Below are 12,231 nucleotides of genomic sequence, written 5' to 3' on the forward strand. Positions count from 1 at the left end.
AAGATCATCTATCTCCAAAACCAGATTTGCGTTCTTAAACTCTACTCTGTCTGGTTTTTACTTTGCTATACTTGTCATGTTTATTCGTTGTTTGTTTGTTTGCTTGTTTTTGTGTGAGTTTATGATTGAAAGATTGAGGACAATGATTGATTTAAGTGTGGGGGGGGTAACCAAGTTGTTTTGCATAAAAATCGTAGGAGTTTATCACCATTACTTCTAGAGTTGTTCCTTGTTGTTTGTAAGTATTTTTAAGCTGTTTTGGAGTGTTTTAGTGTGTTTTGACATAAAAATCCGAAAATCTCATAAAAATTTGAAAAATTGTTTTGAAAAACCCAAAAAAATTATTTTTGTGTGTTTATTTGTGTCTTAGGGTACCTTCCAACACAATGATGAGGATTTGGTTTTTAATTACATGACTGTTAAAGATAGTTATAAACATTGATGAAAATTTGATTTACTCTTTGGTGTATGCTTAGTTGTGGTTATAATTTATGAATTCACATGCAATCATAAAGGAAAAATCAGTTTTTGTAACATGCTTGAAGGAAGGAACTCAAATGAACGCTACAACCTTGTGAGACTTGAGCCTAAACATTTATTTGGAGAGTTAATAATCTGTGCATCATTGTTTTCTAAAGTCGTTTCATGATCTCATTATTCTTTGCTTGGTTGCTACTTAGAAGGCGTTTCATCATTTAGTTCCAAATGCTAGAACTCATGCCTATTTCATTCAAAGCATGCTATTGATTTGCATAACACATATTCAAGATGAAGTTATGTAGTGACCACCAAAGCCAAATTGCCGCGTCCCTATTTCATTATCTGTTTAAGTTTAACCCCGTTGAGCCTTGTTAAGCCTATGTTCTTTGTTAATCCACACTATCCTTACCTAGCCTAGTTTTAGGACCATCCATACCCTTGTTCTTGAAGCATAGTAAAGCATGATTTAAAATGAACTCCTTTTTTATCAATATATTGCAGAAAGCAAGTGTAGGGGAAGTGATTCTTGTGTGTGTGTGTGTGTGTGCCAAAGTCCTTAATAAGGCACGGGTAGAAAAGAAAAAAAAAGAAAAAAAGAAGAGTGAAAAGAAAAAAGTTTGTTAAAAAATGGTCTAAAACATTGAATTCGGCCCTAAGTGTTGCATGAATCTTCCCTTTGTATTGAAAAGTTGATTCTGCATTCTAAAGTGAATTCCAAGTGTCTATTTCATTACTTTGCTTGCTATCGCTTTAAAAACGTTTGTTATTCCTATCCTTTCTTTATTAGCCATTACCCCCAAGCCCTGTCACAACCCTTGACTTCAATCTTGAGTGTTGTGTGTTTCAATTTGTGGAGTTCAAAATTGGTATAAGCATATGGTGTCACTGGTTCTCGCATCTAAGTAGTAGCATTCCATTCATGAGATCATATCTAAACATGCTTAATAACTCCAGAAAATTGCTTTCTTTGTTATAACATATGTGAGTCCTAGTCTTTCGTGTTTACATTAATCTTCTCACATATACTAGCATAGGGTGTGTAGTCAGAAAATGTGTGTGAAAATAGAGAGTATCTTGTAAGAAATTGAGCAAATTCTCCAAGGCATGTTACTACATTCAAAACATCGTTTTAATTGGTTAATCGTGAACTAGTAAGTGGTGACTGTGATTAAGTATGTGCTCAAGTGTAAAGATGACCAAAATCTGTGGGAATGATGATTTTTAACATGTCATGTTTCATTAAAAACCCTTGAGGCAAATGTTGTAAGGTCTAGGTTGTGTTTTGTTTGTTTTGTTTGTTTTGTTTTGCTCGAGGACTAGCAAAAGCTAAGTGTGGGGGAATTTGATAGGAGCATATTTATGCGACTAAGTTAGCTTGTTCTCATGCATTTATGTTGTTATTTCTTAGTTAATTATGTATTTTAAGCTATTTTTGTATGTTTGTAGGTCCATAGGCCTTATGAAGCAATAAAATGCATTTTGGTGCATTTTCGAGCAGTTTTGGGCTTGGAATGAATAGCACATGCATGGAGCAAGGTGGATGGTCGAAATTGAAGACTAAAGAGGCTAGGAATGTGTTAAAGAGAAAGAAGAATTAATGTAAAAAGGACAAAGAGCTCAGCCACAAAGGGGTGTCACTCCACCATTCACCTTTCCATCATTGCCGTGCACCACCATTGCTCTCCCTTTGGATTCCTATGTCGTGCATCGTCATCCATGTTCCTTCCATTGACTCATTTGTTGCATCATTCCACCTCCCTTTCCTTTCTCTACCATGTGCACAATCATTCATGTTCCCTAGCTGCAACACCACTCCATTTTACCCCTATGCTTTGCATCATCACTTCATTTTCACCTTTGAATCATTTCAAACACCACTCATTGCACTCAATTGCGACACCATTCCTTGTTCCCTCCATCATTTCAGATTTCATGCATCATTACATTGAATCATTGCACTCAATTGCTACACCATTCCTTGTTCCCTCCATCATTTGAGATTCCATGCATCATTGCACTCAATTGCTACACCACTCTATGTTCCCCTCCATTGCCATGCACTTCCTCTATAAAAGGAAGTGTGTGTAACATAAATTTAGTTCATACTTTGTTAGATCATTCACTCCTATTTCAACACAACCTTCACCCAAACACATCCATTCATCTTCACATGCATTCCTCCATACAAACAAACCTTCAAACACTCACCAACACCTTGTGCCGTAGCAAAGGATGGGAAGGAAAGTGCTTGGACGTGCTTGTTGTCCAACTTGGATCATTGGAGTGTTTAGGTGTTTTCTTTCTTTTGTTTCTAATGTTTAAATTCATTTCCTTTCGTTTTGTTGTAAATATGAGTGGCTAAACCCCTCTTGGCTAGGGATGATTTCAAAGCCATGATTATGTGTGCAATATAATTTGATAAATTCCAGTTACGAACTCTTGAATCGTGAATGCAATTGGCTTAACTATTTGATTGATAACTTATTTGTATTTGTTAATTAAGGATCGACACTTAATTGGCATGCATAAATCCGTTGCTAGAATATAAGGAAGTTTCACATAATCATTACAAACTTATATTCATAAGTAGTGAAGGTCGCTTATAAACGATCACGTTAAGTTCAATTCCTAGCATGAGTGACATGATGTCATAGTTGCAAGTGCTTTGTCAATGCTTATGATTTTCATTAAACGTAATGATGTTTGATTGTATCTCTATTATGATGTCATGTAGGGAACTTTAGAAGAATGTTTTGGGTTGTCGAATGATGTCATCCAATCCAATAAAACAAGGAAAATCTGAGAGTTAACTAGTGATGTCACGGTTAATTTGGAGCATTGTTGTTCATAATTCAATGAAGTAGTAGCTAGAAATTGAGTTATTTGCACATGTCATGTGTGGAGAAAAAGCCTCTAGCTATCCCATCCATCATCTTATTTCTTAATTTTGTTTTACAATTTGTCTAGTTTTTCATGCTCATTTGTTTGTTTCAACTTCATCCAAATCAAAACCCCCATTTTTGTTTCTTGTTTCAAAGTGTTTCAAATCTGTTTTAGATTGTGTTTTTAAGTGTTTTGAGCCAAGGAAAACCTAAAATTCGTCCAAAATTATGTTTAAAGTCCAAAACTGCCCAGTTTGTGTTTTTAGGCAGTTTTGCGTGTTTTTAGCTTGTTTTGAGTCTTGTGAACTTGTTTTGAGTCTTTTGAGTCTAGTTAAGTGTTTTAGAGCTTAGTTTTATCTATTTGAGTCAGTTTAGAGTGTTTAGCAATCCCTCTTAATCCCCGGTTTAAGAACGATCCCCACTTACATATATACTAGAATTGTCAAAAGAGGGTTAAATTTGTGTGTTAAGTTAATTTTCGCATCATCTTGAGGGCTAGAAGCATTCGGTGCCGTTTGCAGTTTCAACTCAGCCGGCAAGGAGGTTGTCTTTTTCTCATGCATAGTATCGCTTCAGGAACTTGCCGTTTATAGGGCCAATCCTTAAGCCATCTTCTTCCACGATCTTGTAAGCACTGTTTGTGTGGACTTCTTGTACTACGTAAGGTCCATCCCAATTCGAGGTGAATTTGCTTTCCATCTTGTGTGTCGTGATGATAGGCCTGCGTAACGCAATGACGAGATCTCCTACTTGAAAAGAACGAAGGCAAACTTTCTTGTTGAAGGCCTTGGAGAGTCGTTCTTGATAAAACTCCAAGTGCTGCTGAGCTTCGAGCCTTCTCTCATCCAGCGCTTCCAGCTCTTGAAGACGCAACTTTGCGTTTTCCTCTTCAGTCAAGCCTTCTTGTATAACCATCCTTAGTGAGGGGATTTGACTTTCGAGCGGCAGAATAGCTTCCAAACCATATATGAGAGAATAAGGCATGGATTGGGTAGGAGTCCTATATGTCGTCCTATAAGCCTAAAGTGCTTCGATTACCCTCTCATGCCAGTCTTTCTTGGTCCTACCAACAACCTTCTTCAAGAGGTTGCATAGAGTTTTGTTGAATGCTTCAACGAGGCCATTGGCTGGGGCATGATACATGGAAGACTTGTGCTGTTTGAAATTGTATTTCTCGCAAAGCTCGTCCATGAGTTGATTGGAGAATTGTTTTCCATTGTCAGTGATGATGTAGCGAGGCACACCATATTGATAGAAGCATATTTATGCGACTTTGTTAGCTTGTTTTCTTGCATTTTCATAGCTAGTTTCTGTTTATTATAGAGGTTTAAGCTATTTTCATGTGTTTGTAGGTCCAAATGACAAAGTTGGCAAGAAAGTGCAATTTGGAGCATTTTGGAGCAATTTTGGACCAAGAATGGATAACATATGAATGGAGCAAGGTGGATGGACGTTTTTGAAGTTCAAAGAGGCTAGGAATGTGCTAAAGATCTGGAAGAAATGAATTCAAGACAAAGAAGATAAGGAATCAGCCAAAAAGAAGGAACATTATCCAAAACATTATCCAAACTAACCTTATCTTATCTTATCCTACCTTAATTCCAGCTGAAAGGGGGGGGATCGATTTCACATTAAAGCACCTACAAATCAGGTTTTTAGAAGCCAATACCCTATCCCTAAATTGGTGTCGCACCTAGCCCTTCTAGAAGATGTATTTCCTGATGCAAAGACTACTCCTTTACCTCCTTGGAATCTGATGAGAAGTATCCTCTTTCCTTGCTAATTTGGAGTCCTAATTCCCTTCCTTCTTAGCCTATGCCGTGCCTTCCCTTCTCCCTATAAATATATTGTGCCACAGCCCTCATAATTCGCCCATCTCTCACCACAATTTTGCACTAAACACCACACATCCATCATACACAGAAAATCCCTTTCGTGCCACAGCTTTGCAAGGATAAAGGAGATGAGACCCTTTGCCATGCCCTGCCATTCAAGCTTGGATTGCTGGAGTGTTCTTAGGTGTATTCTATCTTTTGTTTTCAATGTTTAATTTAAGTTATCGTTTTTTACGTGCGAGCATGAGGAACTAAACTCGTTTTGGCTAGAGGCGAATTCAAAGCCATGAACATATATTGCATATGAATTGATTACTTTCAGTTATTAGTCCATGAATCGTGAATGTGATAGTAAACTCGTTTTTACGTGTATTCTTGTATGTTGATTAAGGATGCATACTTAGTTTGCATGCATGAATTTGATAGTAAAATATAAGGGAGTTTCACCTAATAGTTATGAACTTATATTTTCAAGTAGTGGAGGTCACTGGTCATGATTGTGTTAAGTGAATTCCTGGCAGGAGTATCATGTTGTTCATAGTTACGAATGCCTTGTCAATGCTTATGATTTTCAAAGAACTTAATGATCGTTGATATGTATCTCTATCATGTTGTTCGTGTAGGGAACTTGACAAGAATAATTTGGTTGCGACGCTGAGTCCAATTCAATGAACTTAGGAAAATCTGAGGGTTAATTAGTGCTGTTCACGGTTAATCTGGGGCATTGTCTTTCATGGTTTATAGGAAGAATAACTGGAAATTGATTCGTATGCATATGTGTCATGTGTGGAGAAGAACCCTCTAGCTAGCCATTCACCTCTTACAAACATCCAATTTCGTATTTCCTTTAGTTTGTTTCTGCAAAGTACTTAGTTTTAGTCTTAAAATTCGTCAAAAACCAACTCCCCTTTTCTATTTCGTGTTTTTAGGTTAGAATCTGTCCAATTGGTGTCTTCATAATGTTTTGAGTCTTTTTAGTTCAAAATTCGTCCAAAGTCATCATTAGTGTTAGTTTTGAGTCAGTTTGCTTGTTTTGTGCTGTTTTGAGTAGTTTGAGTCAGTTTTCAGTCATAAGAGTCTAGTTTAGTGTTTTTAAGCCTAGTTAAGTGTAATAGAGTCTAATTTGAGTAGATTAGCAGTCCCTCATAATCCCTGGCCTAGAACGATCCCTATTTATCCATACTACAATTGTCAAAAAGAGGGTTTAATTTGTGCGCTAGTTTAATTTCACATCAAATTTTGGCGCCATTGTCGGGGATTAGCAACATTGCTAATCTCCCTTTTGTTTATCTTCGTGTGTTTTGCTTTGTGTTCTGATTTTTGTTTTGTTTTCTTTGTTTTAGGTACTAGTTTATGACTCGGAGTTCTCAACCTGTTCGTGCACATATCTTGAAGTTTGATGATGATTTTGAACACACTTTGAAAAGAAAGAGGAAGCAACCAGAACCTAATCCACCTAGTTCTAGCTCTAAATCCGAGTTTGAAGAAGAGGAAGTGGAAGAACAAACCATGGCTGTGGATAATCGAACAATCAAGGAACTCTCCGCCTAGGGATTGGATAATGTCGTGCCTCTTTGCATTCAATACCCTACAGCAGATCCAGGCAAGACCAATGCGTTCGAATTGAAGTCTAGCTTGCTGCACCATATTCCCAAATACCATGGTCTGTCCATGGAAGATCCGAACAAGCATTTGAAAGAATTTGAAGTTTTTTGCTCAAGCATGACACCAATTAATGTAGATGGGAACATTTTGAAGATCAAAGCCTTTCCATTCTCTCTATTTGAAAAGGCTAAAGATTGGTAATTCGAATTAGCACCTGGAACGGTCACTTCTTAGGAAAGTATGAAAAGAGCATTTTTAGAGAAATTATTCCCAACTTCAATAGTCATTCTTTTGAGGAAGAAAATTAGTGGAATTCAACAAAGCCAAGGAGAATCTTTTCCAACATATTATGAACTTTTCAAGGCTTTAGTTGCATCGTGCCCTCAACACCAAATGAAGGAAGAACTTCTAATTCAATATTTCTACAAATGACTCATTCCAATTGGGCGACAAATGCTAGATGCCTCAGCAGGTGGTGTTTTGGTCGATAAAACACCAATTGATGCAAAGATCTTAATTGCAAATCGAGCCTTGAATGCTCAACAATACGAAGGAATTGGACAAAGAGAACCCCCACGGCAGACTCAAGTGAATAAGGTAAGTGCAATTTCTGAACTTCAATCCCAAATGGCTAATCTCACTGTTATTTTGTCACAGTTTGCGGAAGGATCAAAAGTGCAAGGAACAAGCACTTGTGGCGTGTGCACTATGCAAGGACACCCCTCGGATCAATGCCCTAATTTAATAGAGAATGGGGGATGGGAAAGTGCTAACATAATCAGATACCAAAATCAGCCAAAATATGATCCATACGCCAACACTTACAATCCGAGCTGGAGAGATCACCTAAACATGAAGTGGAGGAAGCCTCAACAATCTCAACAACATGGAGGATTTCGACAGCCACCCCCTGGGATGTTTCAAAGGCCATTCACACCAATGCAACCTCAACCATATTTGGCCCAACCCAATTCAGGTATGTCTTTGGATAATGATAAAGTTATTCAATTACTCGCCTCTTTGATGCAGGGAGTACAAAATCAAACCAAAGAGATGTAAAATCAAGCTAAAGAGGTAGACGAATTGAATAAGAAAATGGGGCAAGTAGCGGAGTTCATGGGACAGTTTAGAGAACAAGGCAAACTACCTAGTTCAACCATTGTGAATCCAATAGGAGGATTTGAATCCGCCAAACCCATCATGTTAAGAAGCGGCAAGGAAGTTGGAACCAACCCACAAACGTCCAAATCAAGCCAAAAAAAGGACGAAAAGCTACAACTTAAGGAAGAGGAAAAAGACAAGGCCACGGCAAGGGTAGAGCAACCTTTGCCGCAGCCTCCTAAAGCTTCTCAAACGTCCAACACAGGTAAGTTAGGTCCAAGTACGGTTAATTCTAACACTATTCCTCCAAATGCGCCTTTCCCTTGCAGATTTATGCAATCAAAGAAAGAAGAAAGTGAAAAGGACATTTTGGAGACGTTTAGAAAGGTGCAAGTCAATATCTCGCTCCTTAATGCAATCAAACAAGTTCCAAAATATGCCAAATTTTTTAAGGAACTTTGCACAACAAAGAAAAGGATCTCGAACATGGAAGTGGTATAGGTAAGTGAGAATGTTTCAGCAGTTTTGCAAATAAAACTGCCCCCTAAATGCAAGGATCCAGATAGTTTCACAATCCCTTGTGTTATTGGCAATACTAAATTCGAGCATGCTATGTTAAACTTAGGTGCATCCATCAATGTCATGCCATATTCTATTTGTGCATCTATGAACCTAAGAGAGCTGAAAAATGATGGAGTTATTATTCAATTAGCCGATCGTCCTAATGCATATCCGAAACGAGTTTTGGAAGATGTTCTGGTGCAGGTTAATCATTTAATCTTTCCAGCCGATTTCTATGTGCTAGAGATGGAAGATACGGTCCATTCTACTCCATTGCCGATCTTATTTGGAAAACCATTCATGAAAACAGCTCGTACCAAGATCGATGTGTTCAAGGGGACATTGACAATGGAATTTGATGGCGACGTTATTAATTTTAATATTTTTGAAGCCATAAGGTATCCTATTGATCATTCTTGTTTTTCTATTGATATACTCGATGTTTTGGTGCAGGAACACCTTGAAGACTTACATGGGGATGCCCTTGAAACAACCATTACAAAAGGAATCGGACTCAAAAACCAAGGAGCAAAGGTAGTACACACCCACGTCACCAATGAGAAAGACTTAGCCATGCCCTCTTGTGAAGAAGTAGCCGAGATGGTAGCAGCCCTAGAGTCGTTGCCACAACAATATGATAAGCTTCCAATCCCAATTTCAGATTCTATTTTTACTAATAAGTTGTTACCCTCAGTGATTCAGGCACCCTCCCTTGAGCTTAAAAGATTACCATATCACTTGAAGTACGTTTTCTTGAGACCAGAAGACTTTGCCGGTCATAGTATCATCCACACTCACGACAATAGAGGAAGAAAACTTGGTAAGGGTATTGAAGAAGTACAAAACGGCCATTGGATGGACCTTGGCCGACATCAAAGGTATAAGCCCTACAACATGCATGCATCGCATACTTTTACAGGAAGGGGCTAAACCATCTCGAGAAGCTCAACGCCGACTCAACCCTCCAATGATGAAAGTTATAAAGAAAGAGATTATCAAGCTACTTGATTGTGGAGTGATCTACCTAATTTCGGATAGTCGTTGGGTTTCGCCAGTTCAAGTTGTTCCAAAGAAATCAGGAGTCACTGTGGTGAAGAATGAAGAGAATGAGCTTGTGCCCACCTTTATCCAAACAGGTTGGCGAGTTTGCATCGATTATAAGAAGCTTAACGCCACCACAAGGAAAGATCACTTCCCCCTGCCATTCATTGATCAAGTGCTTGAAAGGTTAGCCGGTCATTCGTTTTATTGCTTTCTTGATGGTTATTCAGGATATCATCAGATTGTCATAGCTTCAGACGATCAAGAAAAGACCACCTTCACGTGTCCATTTGGTACATTTGCTATAGTCGAAAGCCATTCGGTTTATGCAATACACCAGCCATGTTTCAAAGATGCATGGTAAGTATATTTTCAGATTTTGTTGAGAAGATCATTGAAGTTTTCATGGACTACTTTAATGTGTTTAGTGATTCGTTTGATGATTGTTTAGCTAAACTCACCTTAATCTTAAAATGATGCATGGAAACTAACCTTGTTTTAAACTGGGAAAAATGTCACTTTATGGTAAAACAAGGCATAGTTTTAGGCCACATAATTTCAGAAAAGGGAATTGAGGATGATAAATCGAAAATAGATCTTGTACGCTACTTACCCTCTCCCACTTCGGTGAGAGAAGTTTGTTCTTTTCTTGGACATGCAGGATTCTATAGGCAATTCATCAAAGATTTTTCAAAGATTTCCCAACCTCTCTACCGTCTCCTTAAAAAAGATGTGCCCTTTGAATTCAACGAGGAATGTGAGAAGGCATTCAAACATCTAAAGCAAATACTAACTTCGGCCCCCATCATAGTGCCACCAAATTGGAGCCTTCCTTTCGAGCTTATGTGCGATGTCTCAGATTATGTAATAGGGGCTGTTTTGGGATAAAGGAAGGACAATAAGCCATACGTCATCTATTATGCATCTCGGACCTTGAATGATGCTCAATTGAACTACTCCACCACTGAAAAAAAAACTTCTTACCATTGTGTTTGCTTTAGATAAGTTTCGTTCTTATTTACTTGGAACTAAAGTCATAATCTATTATGACCATGCAGCCTTGAAATATTTGCTCACGAAGAAAGAGGCCAAACCAAGGCTTATCCCTGGATGCTTCTACTCCAAGAGTTCGACATCGAAATTCGAGACAAGAAATGGAGTGAGAACGTGGTGGCTGACCATTTGAGTCGTTAGGTGCACAATGAAGAGCTATTGCAGATCCTAGAAACATTCCCAAACGAACAGCTGTTATCCATTGAGGTAAGTGAGCCATGGTATGCTGATTTAGTGAATTATTTGGTGACTAAACAAGTTCAAGCACCCTAAACAAGCACTAACGTGATAAACTAAAAAATGAGGCACGATTTTATGTGTGGGATGACCCATACCTATGGAAATATTTCCCTAATCAGATTCTACGAAGGTGTGTGCACAATTTTGAGTTTAATTCAATTTTAACATTTTGTCACACATATGCATGTGGGGGTCATTTTGGCACTCAAAGGACATCCCTTAAAGATTTAGAATGTGGATTTTATTGTCCTACTATATTTAATGATGCTAGAACTTTTTGCATAACCTGTGATCGTTGTCAAAGAATGGGGAATATAGGTCCAAGAGACCAAATGTTATAGACCCCAATTCCCTCTGTCGAGATTTTTGATGTTTAAGGCATCGATTTCATGGGCCATTTTCCTTCATCTCATGGTTTCAATTATATTTCACTTGTGGTTGATTATGTATCGAAATTGGTGGAAACAAAAGCCACTCGTACTAATGATTCCAAAATGGTTGCAAATTTTGTCAAAACTAACATATTTGCTAGATTTGGAATGCCAAGAGTACTTATAAGTGATGGAGGTTCCTATTTTTGCAATCGAACCATCGAGGCGCTGCTCAAAAAGTAAAATGTCACACATATGGTTTCAACACTTTATCATCCTCAAACAAGTGGCCAAGCCGATGTTTCTAATCATGAAATCAAGCAGATTTGGAGAACACAGTTGGACCAACTCGAAAGGATTGGAGCTTGTGCTTGGATGATGCATTGTGGGTGTATAGGACAGCTTAAAAAATACCAATTGGGATGTCCCCATTTCGGCTTATCTATGGAAATCGTGCCATCTCCCTGTGGAATTGGAGCATAGAGCGCATTGGGCAGTCAAAACATTTAATATGGACATAAGAGCGCATTGGGCAGTCAAAACATTTAATATGGACATAAATGTGGCTGGACTTCATAGAAAGCTTCAATTGAATGAACTTGAAGAAATTAGGAATGAGGCTTACGAAAACACTCATATTTACAAGGAGAAAGGTATATCACATCCACCTAGATTGTTCTGAATCCATAAAGTGAAAGCCTCATATAAATTGAGAGGGTGTTCTGTGGTCTAGAACTATTTGAATCAGTATATGTAAGTCTTTCGGAAACTTCCATGTAGATTTCGTATCATGATCCCAGAGATACGTTACAACCACATTTATAATGCAGCAATCAATCACATGGCGTATAAGAGAAGCCTTGCACCATAAGGTGGCATTATACCGCACTATTTCATTTATCTCTTTCGACATGGATTGTTTCTTTCATATTGACCAATCAGTTCTACATTGTCACTAATCAACAAAAATAGGGTTCGATATCATCGCTTTTCATTTATGTCGGTAGCTACCATATAAGTGAAAACAACATTGATGATAATCTCATTCCAATTCCATGTCTT

The sequence above is a fragment of the Malus domestica genome, chromosome 16, assembly GCF_042453785.1.
Source record: "Malus domestica chromosome 16, GDT2T_hap1".
NCBI lineage: Eukaryota > Viridiplantae > Streptophyta > Magnoliopsida > Rosales > Rosaceae > Malus > Malus domestica.